Source organism: Lissotriton helveticus, chromosome 8, assembly GCF_964261635.1.
Source record: "Lissotriton helveticus chromosome 8, aLisHel1.1, whole genome shotgun sequence".
NCBI classification, from domain to species: Eukaryota; Metazoa; Chordata; class Amphibia; order Caudata; family Salamandridae; genus Lissotriton; species Lissotriton helveticus.
In genome coordinates, this window is record NC_136069.1 from 147,554,070 (window position 1) to 147,568,896 (window position 14,827).

Genomic DNA, 14,827 nt, shown 5'->3' on the forward strand with positions numbered 1-14,827 from the left:
CCAGGCTGCCCCCGATCCCGCCGATTGCCGCCGCTGCCCGCGGCTGTGCTCCTGGTCCTTGAGCATTTGTATTTGTATCTGCCTCTGTTGCTTTTAATTTGTATTTGCCTCTGTTGCGTTTATTTGTATTTTGCCTCTTTTTTCTCATCGATTGCCTCTGTTTCCCAGCGTGCTGTGTGTTTCTGCCCCACTTGTTGTGCCCAGGACCCTGCCGCGCATCCCACCCTCTCCCCGCTCCCCGCCGCTGCTCCCCTACGGCCCCGCCCCTTTCTTTTCTGTATCCCTGCCCATTTCCCGCCCCGCTCCCCCCTCCCAGCTACTCCTCCCTCGCACTTGGCCATTTATGGCGGAGTGCACGCGGTGGTGAGCAGTGACCCCTGACCCTCTGGGCCGGTCACCCCACGCACCCCGCACACTCCCCGTGAGTGAGCCCAGGCTGCCCCCGATCCCGCCGAGTGCCGCTGCTGCCCGCGGCTGTGCTCCTGGTCCTTGAGCGTTTGTATTTGTATCTGCCTCTGTTGGGTTTAATTTGTATTTGCCTCTGTTGCGTTTATTTGTATTTTGCCTTTTTTTTCTCGTCGATTGTCTCTGTTTCTCAGCGTACTGTGTGTTTCTGCCCCACTTGTTGTGCCCAGCCCCTGCCGCGCTTCCCGCCCTCTCCCCGCTCCCCGTCGCTGCTCCCCTGCGGCCCGCCCCTTTCTTTTCTGTATCCCTTCCCATTGTTTCGATTGAATTTTGGTAACAGTATCATAGGCCTAATATATTCAATATAACCTCGTAATTATGATAATCTGGTATTTAGAGTACATTATGGCCACATGTAGGCCGACGATTCACTTTTTCCTTAGTCGCTCTATTGGTATAGCCGAAGCCATTTGTGTTTCGTTTCTCCATGTGCAAACGCTGTTTCCCAGAAACCACGTGATTATGCTTTCTGCTCGAAACCACTGTGGCAGCCAAAACTGCTTACGATAGTTGCTAGCTGGTAGCTCAAGGAAGACTCAAGGTTACACCTGCCCTTCTTGTGGGATGCGCACATTCTAACAGAGCCCGTTCCTGTACTCCCCGGGCTCCAGATAGACAGGGAGGCACCTTACTGACCTGCCCCCGGAATAGCTTAGGCCTAGGCTACTAGCGAATCAATTGTGCCTTATATGGGTATTCCTCTTGGCTTACTGACAAGTTGTGTTTTTCCTTTTAGGGTGTCATCTTGAACACATGAAATGTATATATGCTTTGTACTTTGAACATGTAACCAGTCTCCTCTGCACACCTCCGAGGGTCATGTAGACTGAGGCTCCTCTGTCAGGGTTTGCGTTTGAAGAATAAACGATTGAACCTTCTCCATTGCCGACTGAATTACTATAACGTATATCGGTTTATGGGCTATTGGTAAGTATAGCCCGATAGATTTATTTTTATCCCTTCAGTTGGCGACTCTGCCGGGACTCCGCAATAGGGTTGTCCCCTCCTGTAAACAGGGGTGACGGGACAAGGAGGAGTTCTGGCCGAGGGGGTGGACAGAAAGAGGATCCTGATTTGAGACACCCGTTTGTGGTATGAAAACAAGCCGTTCCACTCTCGAGCCCAGTATCCCTCCCAGCTGCTGAAGACCCTACGCCGGAGTCCTACGGGCTTAACCCGAGAGTAACACGGACTGTGTCGGTCTGTGTAGGAGTCGGCAGTGGAGAATTCACAATCGACCTGAGTGCACCAGGTGAGTGATATTTGTGATTGAATCGGATGAGGATCACTCAGAAGGAGTGTTTCCCCTCTTTGGAATAACAGTTAACTGTCTTTGATTTGAAGGTGGCCGGAGAAGCCAGACCACGAGGGAAACTGGGGATATACCGTTGCGGCGAAGGGGCTGTACGGGTAGAGACCCCATGGACTTGTTTGGTGAATAATTGAGACTACATCTGATGCCCTGGCTGAGTACGGCGTTGCTCGCTTGGCCGTATTCTCTCCGGGAAAGCCCTGGGAGCAACTGGGTAAGCTAGGGTCCTGGAGCTACGCGCCCAGACGCCCGGCCCAACCAGAACAGGACCATGAGATGGCCTGTGAGAGAGTTCGTGGTTCGCCTATCAGATGTTCTCAGAACAGTCTGACGACTGTTCCTTTTTGGTGAAATTCTGTTGGTCTGGAATTCTTGTGAATCGGTTCCCCGAACAGGAGTCGACGGACTCTGTTCTTATTTGCAGACGTCCTTTGCATTGAATAGGAATTGAGAAATATTTGCCTTGCACTGGTTTACAGCACTTTATTGTGATAAATGAATAACGAATGAATGAGTGACTGATGAAAAAGAACGCGTCTGAATGGGTGTGTATTGTATGCATCTGTGTTAATAGAACGAGTAAAACGAGAAAAGTATAATGTCCTGTTTTAGTAAAATATGTTTTGGGTGCTGCTGTCGGCAGGGTGCGCGGCTTGCAGAAAGACAGCCGGCCCCTCCTGAGGGCAGTCCCAGCTACAATATGTATGTCAAACATGGTTTACAACCAATTGTGTTTAATACCCTGTGGAACAAGTACACAAAGGATAATGCGAGCTTACAATGGCCTCTTACGGGGTCTTTTGATGAGCAGAAGATTAATTACATACAGAACAAATTATTTATGAAGAAAAGCCGTCAGTCAATGTTTGATTCCTTGAACCTATGGTTAAAGGAAGCAAAAGCTGAAAAATGGGCAGACAGTTACTCAGAAAGCTGTGGCATATGATAAGGGAAAGGTGGAAGAGAATATTGAACAAATGGATAGACAGTTTCGATTAGAAACGAATAAAAGCTATGTGGTGAGACCAGAGACAGGAGATGAATTAGAGGAATTGCTGGATGTCCGTCCACCTCCCCCTTATGCCCCACAAGGCTTGTATCCAGCAGTGCCTGTATTGCGAGTTGATCAGACAAAGTCCGTTCCGGCCGCCAAACCACAGACTGGGATGGTCGCCACGGCCCCTGCTGGCGGATCGGGACTTGATATCCAGGTCTCCCCTCCTTCTCATCGACTAACTACCTCACCCCTAATATCCCTCCGGCCGGACGCGGCAGTCCCTTCTCCCTTGCACCCTGTGTTTCTCTCCCCTCCGACTCAGACCACAATTAGTCCGGGTGCAACGCCCAAGCGACCGGTGACAGACTTGAGTGATCAACGAGCTTTCACCCGGTCGTTGCTGGGACAGGAGGAGAGAAGGGCTATTATAGTGCAGCAATCCAAGTGGATGCGAAATCCTATTTATACTTTAGAAGATATTTGGAGTACTATGAAGGATTTTGAGCCTGTTGCACAACAACTGGCTTTAGAAAGCATGGCAATTCGACTGATTTCCTTATGGGAACAACATTTTGAGGAAGGACTTCCGCCGCAAATATTGCAAGATATACGAGATCATGCTCATAAATTCCATCTCACGATTGAGGAAGTCTATCAGAATGTGACAACGTTGTTGAATTATCGAGAACAGGTGCACCGAAAGAGTGCGGAATAGGGAACTCAACACCGGCACCCCATGAGAGAGGTGCATCCCCTCTTTTTCCCGGAAGTTCCCGAGATAAGAGACAATGGGGGCACTGTCACCAGAGCACGTGTAGACGCTAGGCTTCAGGAACAATGGGTTTATACCCCTTGGAAACGAAGCGAGGTCCTTACGTTAAAAGCCCAGCTCCCTGACCCTCGTAAAAATCCTACAGCTTATTACAAAGAATTGACCGAAGCGGCCAATTCGGCCATCATGACCATAGCTGATATAGAGTTGTTTTTTGGTCTCCTGATTCCAGTGGATATCTGGAGACAGATACATGATACGGACCATACCCCCGAATTAGGAGGCACATGGGATCAACTAAAAAATTGGGATAAGGAATGGAAGCCAGTTGAGAAACCCCGGGATGAAATATTGGCAGTACCGGATAAAATTGTAACATACATGAAGACCCTCCTGCCTCCGCGAAAAGTAGACTGGGATAAATTAACTGCGTGTAAACAGAAAAAGGACGAGAGTGTGTCCGATTTCTTCACTCGGTTTGAGAAAGTTTTTATTGACTTCAGCGGCCAAGACCTCTCTACAGAGGGAGGAATTCGACTATTCGTAAATAGGTTTGTCACAAATTTGCTTCCGGAAGTTATGTCCCGTCTCCAATCGGCTGAGAGCACGTGGACTACGGCTGCGCCATCTGTTATCCTTAGTATGGCCCAATATTATGAACATTGTGAGAATGACAGTAAGGAAAGATCAGAGAAAAAGACTAAGGATCTAAAAACTAGAGTACTGCTGCAGCAAGTCAGTAGATGGCAGAATTCAGGTCGGAGAATAAGAGGTTCGTTCCAACGGGGCCAGACGATAGGGAGAGGTAGAGGGGGCCCACCGAACATTGGAATAAATCAATGTTCCTATTGTAGGGAAGAAGGACATTGGATGGCGGATTGACCTCTGTTGCAAGAAAGGAACGGAACCAGTAGAGGACGAGGTCGAGGTCACATAGATCGAAACAGTATGAGAAGGGAGGAATCACAGCAGGAGGGTTTCCGTAAGAATCATTTTGATGACCCCCAGAACAGACAATACTACAATGAGACTTATCAGGAGGACAGGTACGACGAACGAGATTACGCATGAGACAGCCAAGGACAGAGCGGGGTCCATATTGCAGTACCAGTTGACCAAGAGGGACCTTATGTACAAGGAGAACTCTTGGGTACATCGGGGAAGTTTTTAGTGGATACTTGGGCAATGAGTAGTTCAGTCGCCCGTACACTGGTCCCAGGGGCAGCTCTGTCTGGCCACAATAATGTATCTGTAGGATTCTCTGGAATACCGGTAGTGAGCCCCGTTTCGAAACCTTTGCCTTTTACGATTGGTCCCATTTCTATGCATACACCCTTCCTTCTCACTTCTAATTGTGGTGAAAACCTGTTAGGATTGGATATCTAGAAACAATTACATGCCCGTATTTATTGTTCCCCTGAAGGTGTTTTTATAACAATGCAGAAGCCATCTGTAGAAATGACCCAATATTTTGTTAAAAATGAGACCTTGCCTCCTGAATTCTCTACTATTCCTCAGACGTTATAGGCAACAGGGGACACCGATGTTGGTCTGTTAAGAATAGCCCCTGTGTCAATAACCGTGAAACCGAATGCGCATATGCCCCGCATTCCGCAGTATAAAATTTCACCAGAAGGTGAGCAGGCCTTGTTGCATATCAATCGTGACCTTATTGACAAGGGGGTAGTGGAAGAAACAGCTGCTAATGTCTGTAATATCCCAATTTTGCCGATTCTGAAGAAGACACAAATTGATGGTGCCCCTGATTATAAGTCCGCATATCGTTTTGTAATTGACCTTAGAGCAGTCAATAAAATAGTAATCCCACAGTATCCAGTAGTACCAGATATTACGGCAATTCTTACCATGATTCCCCCTACTGCACAATATTTTTCTGTAATCGATTTGAAGAACGCTTTCTTTAGAATCCCAATACACCCTAATAGCAGACATATCTTCGGATTCTCATTAGGAGGCCGAAGCTTTAGATTTACGCGCGCACCCCAGGGCTATACAGAGAGCTCTAGTATATATAGCCAGGCTTTGAAAGCAGTCCTAGATGAATTCATTTTGCCTACCGGTAATGTGATCATCCAATATGTGGATGATATTTTGGTGGCCTCTGATACCGAAGAAGGATGCAAAGAAGCGACTGTGAAATTCTTACATCATTTGGCTGATAAAGGAAATAAAGTCTCCCTTTCCAAATTTCAGTATTGTCGACAGGAAGTGACCTCCCTTGGCCACTTACTGTCGAAAACCGGGAGACGACTAACTCCAGAACGAATATCCGTAATTACTAACATGTCTGTACCTCGTACTCAACGTGATGTTCGTGCTTTTCTTGGCATAACTTCTTACTGTCGCCAATGGATTCCTAATTATTCACTACTCTCTAAACCCTTGTTGTATTTGACTACCAAAGACGTGCATGAACCCCTACCCTGGACGGATGAATGTCAAGAAGCCTTTGACTCTTTGAAATCTGCTTTGTGTTCTGCACCTGTCTTGGGTACCCCGGATTACCGGAAGCCTTTTTCACTTTATGTGCACGAGGTGGACGGTTGTTCCCTCTCAGTGTTAACACAGGGTTTTGGCGGAAAACAGATACCCTGTGCTTTCTTTTCATCAGTATTAGACATGGTTGCACAAGCCCTTCACAGTTGTCTGAGGGCCACGGCGGCGGTAGCAGTGGCCATCCGACAATCAGAAAGTATAGTGTTGAATACAGACCTCATAGTACTGGTGCCGCATGCTGTGGATATTCTGTTAAATAGAACTAAGACCCAGCACCTTACAAGTGCTCGGTTGACAGGATACGAATTAACATTGTTTGCACCTCATATTACAATCAAAAGGTGTGCTACATTGAACCCCGCAACATTGTTGTCTCCTCCTTCCAATGATAAAAAAGATGATATCCAGATTGCATATTAAAAACTGAGGAGGAAACGAAAGGGCGTGTAGATCTTACTGACACCCCTTTACCAGAACCCCAAGGAGAGTTGTATGTTGATGGTTCCTGCTTTAAATTGCCAGATGGAACTGCAACAGCTGCATATGCTATTACGACCCTGAAAACGGTGGTAGAAACCGCTAGGTTTTCACATCACTCAGCCCAGGCAGCTGAACTAATAGCTTTGTTACGAGCATGTGAAATCAGTAAAGGCTTGAGAGTAAATATTTACACAGACAGCCAGTACGCCTTCGGCGTTGCCCATCGTTTTGGAAGGCTGTGGAGGGACGGGGTTTCTTTACCACACATGGCCAGAAAATTCAACATGGTCCTTTGATTGATCGATTATTACTTGCCTTGACGCTACCAGATAAAGTTGCCATCATCAAATGTAGTGCTCATAAGAAAGTCATCGATTCTACAGGGAAAGGAAATGCATATGCCGATTCAGTAGCAAAGGAAACAGCACAAACAAAGATGATTCCCATGTTTCCTAGTGCTTCAGCCCGATGGGTGGCGGAAACATCTGTGTTTGACAATACTATTGAAAGTGTAAAAGAATTACAACAAGAAGGTACCATAGACGAAGCAAAAAGGTGGGAACAGGAAGAGGGACAATTGGACAAGAATGAATTTTGGATTGATCGAACTGAGAGACAGCGTTGGTTACTCCCTAATGCATTAGTATATACTGTAGTGACCATGGCCCATGGCCCGGCACACATAGGAGCAAAAGGTATTTGTGCTGTGTTAGACCCCGTCTGGAACAACCCGAATATTCCCAAAACAGCCGCACATGTGGTCAAATATTGCCCAGTGTGTTTACGCTATAACTCGGGAGGCAGAGAGTCTGTCCTTAGTGGCAATTTTGCACCACCATCTCTGCCATTCGAAGTTATACAGATTGATTACATCCAGATGGAGAGAGTAAACAATCTAAAATATGTGCTGGTGGTGGTTTGTGGGTTTAGTAAATGGGTTGAAGCCTACCCCACCAAAGAAGCCACTGCGGTGGCAACTGCTAAAGCCTTGGTCAAAGAATATTTCCCCAGATACTGTTTGCCCCGAATTATCTGGTCAGACAATGGAATACATTTCAACTCTGCACTAGTTCAGAGTGTATGTGATGGTTTACAAATTCGCCAGAAGTTTCATGCAGCCAGACACCCCCAGTCAGCAGGAATAGTCGAAAAATACAATGGTATATTAAAACTGAAAATGGCAAAAATGTGCGCTAGCACTGGAATAAAATGGCCTGATGCACCCCCTTTAGCATTATTATCCTTACAAGAACCGGGTTATCTCCATATGAGGTCATTTTTGGCCGACCCGCAAATGTGTGGGGAGTCCCTAGACCTGGGTCCTTCAGAGACATTGATTATCCTTTGATGACAGATTACTTGTATGCTTTAACTAAAGATCTGCGTTCTATTCATCAACAGGTATCCGAGACATTGCGGCCGCTACCAGAGGGCCCCGGACATCGGCTGGAACCTGGCCAGTGGGTTTTGGTGAGAAATTATCAAAGGAAATCGAGTTTGGAGCTGAGATGGTCTGAACCCTACCAGATCATTCTCGTCACCAGGTCGGCCGTGAAGGTGCAGGGGCGGAAGAATTGGATTCATGCGAGTCATCTGAAACGACTCCCTCTACCTTTGTCCTTTGATTTGCAAAATCTCGAAGGAATTCCAAGCCAAGAGGGAGAATCGCCCCAGAGCTTTGTACCTTTTTCAGAAGCCCGAGAAAGGGGGCAGCCAAGTGAAGTTGTGCCCCCAGTTAACAAGGTGGTGACCCCATCCGCAGAGACCAGTGTTGAGGGTACATCACAGGATTCGAATGTATCTGATGCCCATGCAACTGAGTTGTTTTCTGATCAAGAGCGACCTGGTCGCTGCAACTACGACCAGCGGCCCCGAAAACAGCGCGGTACCCCAGATCCTCATGGTAGGAGATAGGGAAAGACTTGAGCTCAGAAATATTGGATAGATTTGCTGGGGTACTGAGCGAGACACTGGACTGAACACGTTGAGAGCTTGGAACATTGTGCTAAATAGCTCTGTTCAGCAAGAAAGACTGAGTTGGGGGCTGCGGTCGTTCTACGTGACGAAGGAAATAATTTGTTGTTTTGTTCATGAAGAAAAAGCAAAAAGTCTGCCTGTGAGGCTCCAAAAAGGACACAGGGAGAAGATCCCCTCTGGTAGTGTGCGTGCTTTGTGGATACATAGATAGTTTTGGACTTATAAAGAGGGACCGAGTTATATCTGGACTTTTAGGGAGCATGTTTCCTTTTGCCCGATTTGCGATGGAGGATGAGAGACCATTGGCCCCCCGACGACATATGGATAATATGCATTTGTTTTCCGGATGGTCCACCCGAGTGAAAGTGGCATTCGTTGTTTTTATCATTGTCATAACCATTATTATGATGAGTGTATTTGTATATTTGGAATTTCAACACCCAGTACAGAAGTTATTGGGAACTACTATTGCCCCAGAAGAGCACCTCTTTTATTCTTTGCCCCCTCATAAGGCTAGACATAGAGAAACTTATATGAAAAATGCTTTTATAGAAAAATTGCATCAGACCCATTCTACTACAAATCAGACGAACTGTTGGGTGTGTGGACTGCTCCCTTCAGTCATGCACCAGCACGAACTGTTTATTTCTTTACCGATGTCTTATTTAGTTCCAATTGTTATCCTTGATGTATTCTCATTATGTAGCTGAACCAAAAATATATACTGAAAAAGATTATGAAGCTATCTTAAAATATATAGAAGAACATCAAGGATTTGATGCAGCTGGAAATTAAGGAGAGGGTTCCTTGGATCCTAATGCCTGTATGAATTTATATACTGACTATAAGAATGTTACTTGGCTAATGGAGGAGATGCAGGATTTTGAACTTTTTAATGATACTATGTATTTTCAGCATTTCAAAGAAAGAAACGTCACGAATGACAAGGCCTTACCGATCCCTATCATAAATACTACCTCTCCCTTCTGCATACAGGGAAGGGGTCATGTTAAGGTAGGCAGGAGCAGATGTAATTACACCTGCACTCTACAAGTATACAGTACCCCACCTTTGATTACCCCACCAGATGTTTATTTTGTTTGTGGTGAGAATGCCTACACATGGCTTCCCCGGGGATGGGCAGGAAGTTGTTATCTTTCGTTTCTTTATCCCCCAGTATATATAGCCCCTCCCGACTATCACAGAACTCATCAGTTGATACAGAAAGAGGTAGTAGTCAGCCGAAATGCTAGGAGTTATGATCTTGATGGCACTGATCAAAAAGATACTTCCTTACAACAATTCGAAGACTTCGCGAAGGGACTTACTCCCTTCTGGGGGCCCATATTCAATAGTCGCAGTATAAGGCGTTTGTCCAGGATAGTTGAGAATGTGGGCCAGACCACTACTGGAATCTTAACTAACATCACTGTAGAGCTGGCTGCGGCGAGGCTCGTTTCGCTTCAGAACAGGATGGTTCTTGACGTCATCCTCGCAGATAGGATAGGAGCCTGTCGTGTGATCGGCAGCTCTTGCTGCGTGTTTATTCCAGATTCAGCCCCTACTATTCATTTGGCCTTACAGAAGCTACATCGGTTAGCCAGTGAGGCCCATGTGGACAATGGCACCTGGTCCCTTAGCAGTTGGTTCTGGGGTCTCTTAGCTACTTGGGGTTGAAAGATATTTATGATACTAGCTGGAGCTTTTGGAGTGATATTTACGTGTTGTCTATGTCTCCACTGCGGCCCGGCCTGCTGCTCATTCTGTGCAGCACGAATCACATCTGCTTTAAAGTTTTCTCGCCAAGAGAGGGCCGAGCAGCAGATGATTCAAAAGGAGGTGTCAGACCTCATGCAGATAGATGAAGGGGTATTCGTAGAATGATTTTAGTTATATTGGCTATAGTAGGCCAAAAGGGCCGTCTGTTGGGATTGAATTTTGGTAACAGTATCATAGGCCTAATATATTCAATATAACCTCGTAATTATGATAATCTGGTATTTAGAGTACATTATGGCCACATGTAGGCCGACGATTCACTTTTTCCTTAGTCGCTCTATTGGTATAGCCGAAGCCATTTGTGTTTCGTTTCTCCATGTGCAAACGCTGTTTCCCAGAAACCACGTGATTATGCTTTCTACTCGAAACCACTGTGGCAGCCAAAACTGCTTACGATAGTTGTTAGCTGGTAGCTCAAGGAAGACTCAAGGTTACACCTGCCCTTCTTGTGGGATGCGCACATTCTAACAGAGCCCGTTCCTGTACTCCCCGGGCTCCAGATAGACAGGGAGGCACCTTACTGACCTGCCCCCGGAATAGCTTAGGCCTAGGCTACTAGCAAATCAATTGTGCCTTATATGGGTATTCGTCTTGGCTTACTGACAAGTTGTGTTTTTCCTTTTAGGGTGTCGTGTCATCTTGAACACATGAAATGTATATATGCTTTGTACTTTGAACATGTAACCAGTCTCTTCTGCACACCTCCGAGGGTCGTGTAGACTGAGGCTCCCCTGTCAGGGTTTGCATTTGAAGAATATACGATTGAACCTTCTCCATTGCCGACTGAATTATTATAACGTATATCGGTTTATGGGCTATTGGTAAGTATAGCCCAATAGATTTATTTTGATCCCTTCACCATTCGCTGCCCCGCTCCCGCCTCCCAGCTGCTCCTCCCTCCCACTTCGCCATTTATGGTGGAGTGCACGCGTACGCGCAGCGGTCACGCGCAGCGGGTGCGCCGATTGTGCGCCGAAGGCACACCAAAGGCAAGCCCGTCTGCACCCGTCCGCGCCTGGACCGCGGCCAGTGCCAGAACCCCTGGTCCCCGCAGATGCCAGCCCACCTGCCGGACTTACGACGCCGCCGCCCTCAACGCACTCAACACCGGCCGGATCCCCGGTTGCTACCAAGCCACCCCGAGACGCACCCACGGACCCGTCACCTGCCAAGCCTGCAAGTTCACCTGACTCCGGACCTGCACTGCACCCGCCAAGCCGCCCCCCATCAGCAACCACCTCAAGTGCATCCTGCTCAACACCCGCTCCGTCCACAGACACGCCGTGGAACTCTGGAACCTGCTCGACACCACATCTCCAGACGTCGCCTTCCTCACAGAAACCTGGATGAACGCCTCCTCAGCGCCCGACATCGCCATCGCCATCCCGGACAGATACAAGATCACCCGGAGGGACTGCGCCAACCAGACTGGAGGAGGCATCGCCATCGTACACAAGAACACCAACCGCATCACAACCACTCCGACGACACCCTAACAGTCGCCGAACACCTGCACTTCCAGATACACACCGACCCCAAGACCACACTCAGAGGCACCCTCATCTACAGACCCCCGGGACCTCGCACACAATTCAGCGAAGACATCGCAGACTTCATCAGCCCGCACGCCCTCCCCTCCGCTGACTACATCCTCCTAGGGGACCTCAACTTCCACCTGGAGAGCAGCAATGACAGCAACACCACCACCCTGCTGGACAACCTCGCCAACCTCGGACTTAAGCAACTGGTGAACACCTCCACCCACTACGCCGGACACACGCTTGACCCAGTCTTCTCCTCCAGCAAGTACATCTCCTTCAGCCACTCCACAGGACTTCACTGGACAGACCACAGCTGCGTCCACTTCAGCTTCAGAAGGACCACCACCCACAACAGGTTCCCCGCAGGAGCTGGAACAAGATCACCACCGACCAGCTCACCACATCCCTGAGCCAGAACCCTCCCGCCAGCTCAACGGACCCCAGCCAAGCAGCCAACAGCCTCACACAGTGGATCCCCAACTGCGCCGACGACCTTGCACCACTGAAGACCCCTCCCAGCAGACCTGGCAGCCAGAAAGCCTCTTGGTTCATCGATGAACTCAAGAACTCCAAGAAGAACTGCCGTACCCTCGAGAAAGCTTGGCGCAAAGACCCGACTACAGACAACATGACCGCCCTCAAGCACGCCACCCGCAAACACCACCAGCTGATCCACACCACCAAGAAGACAGCATTCAAGGAACGACTAGACAACAACGCCCACAACAGCAAGGAACTCTTCAGCATCGTCAAAGAGCTCTCCAACCCCAGCGCCGGAAACAACGACATCACTCCCTTGCAAGACCTCTGCGACTCACTCGCCTCATTCTTCCACAGCAAGATTACAGACATACACAACAGCTTCGGCGCACAGACCACACACCCTACCACCGAACCAACGCCCCCCACCACCACCCTCCGCGCCTAGACCCCAGTCAGCACCGAAGACACCATCCGCACGATGAACACCATCCACTCCGGATCACCAACCGGCCCATGCCCCCACCATGTCTTCAACAAGGCCGACTCTGTCATCGCACCCCAACTCCGGGACATCATCAACTGCTCCTTCAACACCGCCACCTTCCCGGAGAGCTGGAAGCAGGCCGAACTCAGCGCCCTCCTGAAGAAACCATCAGCGGACCCCACCGACCTCAAGAACTACCGCCCCATCTCGCTCCTCCCTTTTCCTGCCAAAGTCATCGAGAAGACAGTCAACAGACAGCTTGCCGCCTTCCTCGAGATGAACGGATCCCTCGACCACTCGCAGTCCGGCTTCCGAGCCAACCACAGCACCGAGACCGCCCTCATCGCAGCCACTGACGACATCCGAGCCCTGCTCGACAACGGGGAAACAGCGGCCCTCATCCTCCTGGACCTCTCTGCAGCGTTCGACACTGTCTGCCACCGCACCCTAGTGCAGCGCCTCAGCAACATCGGAATCCAAGAGAAGGCACTCGAGTGGATCATCTCCTTCCTCGCCGGAAGAACCCAGAGAGTCCGCCTCCCCCGTTCAGATCCGAGGCCGCCGAAGTCATCTGCGGCGTACCACAAGGATCATCTCTCAGCCCCACCCTCTTCAACATCTACATGAGCCCCCTCGCGGCCATCGCACGCCAACACAACCTCAACATCATCTCCTACGCCGACGACACTCAGCTGATACTCTCCCTCACCAACGACCCCGCCACCGCCAGAGCCAACCTACACGAAGGGATGAAAGACGTAGCCGAGTGGATGATGAACAGCCGTCTGAAACTGAATTCAGACAAGACGGAAGTCCTCATCCTGGGATCATCACCCTCTGCCTGGGACGACTCCTGGTGGCCCTGGCCAGCGCACCCATACCAACGCACCACGCACGCAACCTGGGCTTCATCCTAGACTCCTCCCTCTCGATGACCAGACAAGTCAACGCCGTCTCATCGTCATGTTTCAACATCCTACGCATGCTCCGAAAGATCGTCCGATGGATCCCCACCGAAACCAGGAAGACGGTTACCCAGGCACTCGTCACCAGCCGACTAGACTACGGAAACACCCTCTACGCCGGAACCACAGCCAAACTTCAGAAAAGACTCCAACGCATCCAGAACGCCTTCGCTCGACTCATCCTGGACATCCCCCGACACAGCCACATCTCCGGACACCCGAGAGACCTGCACTGGCTCCCCGTCAGCAAGAGAATCACGTTCCGACTCCTCACCCACGCACACAAGGCCCTCCACGACCTGGGACCCAGATACCTCAACAACCGCCTGACCTTCTACACTCCTACCCGCCAGCTACGATCGACCAGCCACGCCATCGCCGCCGTTCCACGCATCCGAAGAGCCACCACGGGAGGAAGATCCTTCTCCTACCTGGCAGCCAAGACCTGGAACTCCCTCCCCATCCACCTCCGTCTGACCCAAGACCACCTCACCTTCAGGAAGCAACTCAAGACCTGGCTGTTCGAGCAGTAGCGGACCCCCCCTCCCCCAAGCGCCTTGAGACCCTCCGGGTGAGTAGCGCGCTATACAAATTTCTTGATTGATTGATTGACTGACCATGTGTGCCTGTAACTTTGCCACCACGCCAAAAAGCACCGAGCAGAGCACCCTTGAGTGAGCTGTCCATCATAGTTGGGAAAGGGCGGGAAGACGTTTGATACCGCTGGCGTGTGGTGCGGGGCTTCTATGCATGTCAACATGCCTCTTGTGCAAAAAGGGTCAGAGAGCGAGCAGGGCAGCAGGTGAGGAGAAAGCAGCTTCCTGGTCACAGGAACTACACGGGGATTGCGCTCGAGAAACTCAGGGATTCAAAGACCTCCCTCGAGTATTACAGCTAATTTTCGACGGCAGATATGGGGTTAAAGCACACTTGCCCATCCGCGATCGAGCTCACTAATGTTTTGGACTGATTAAAACGTTACTGATTTTGAGCTTCAACTCGGGCTCCTGCTATATCTGTAAGTGCTTCCTGTTGAGGTTTCATTTTTGTGACAG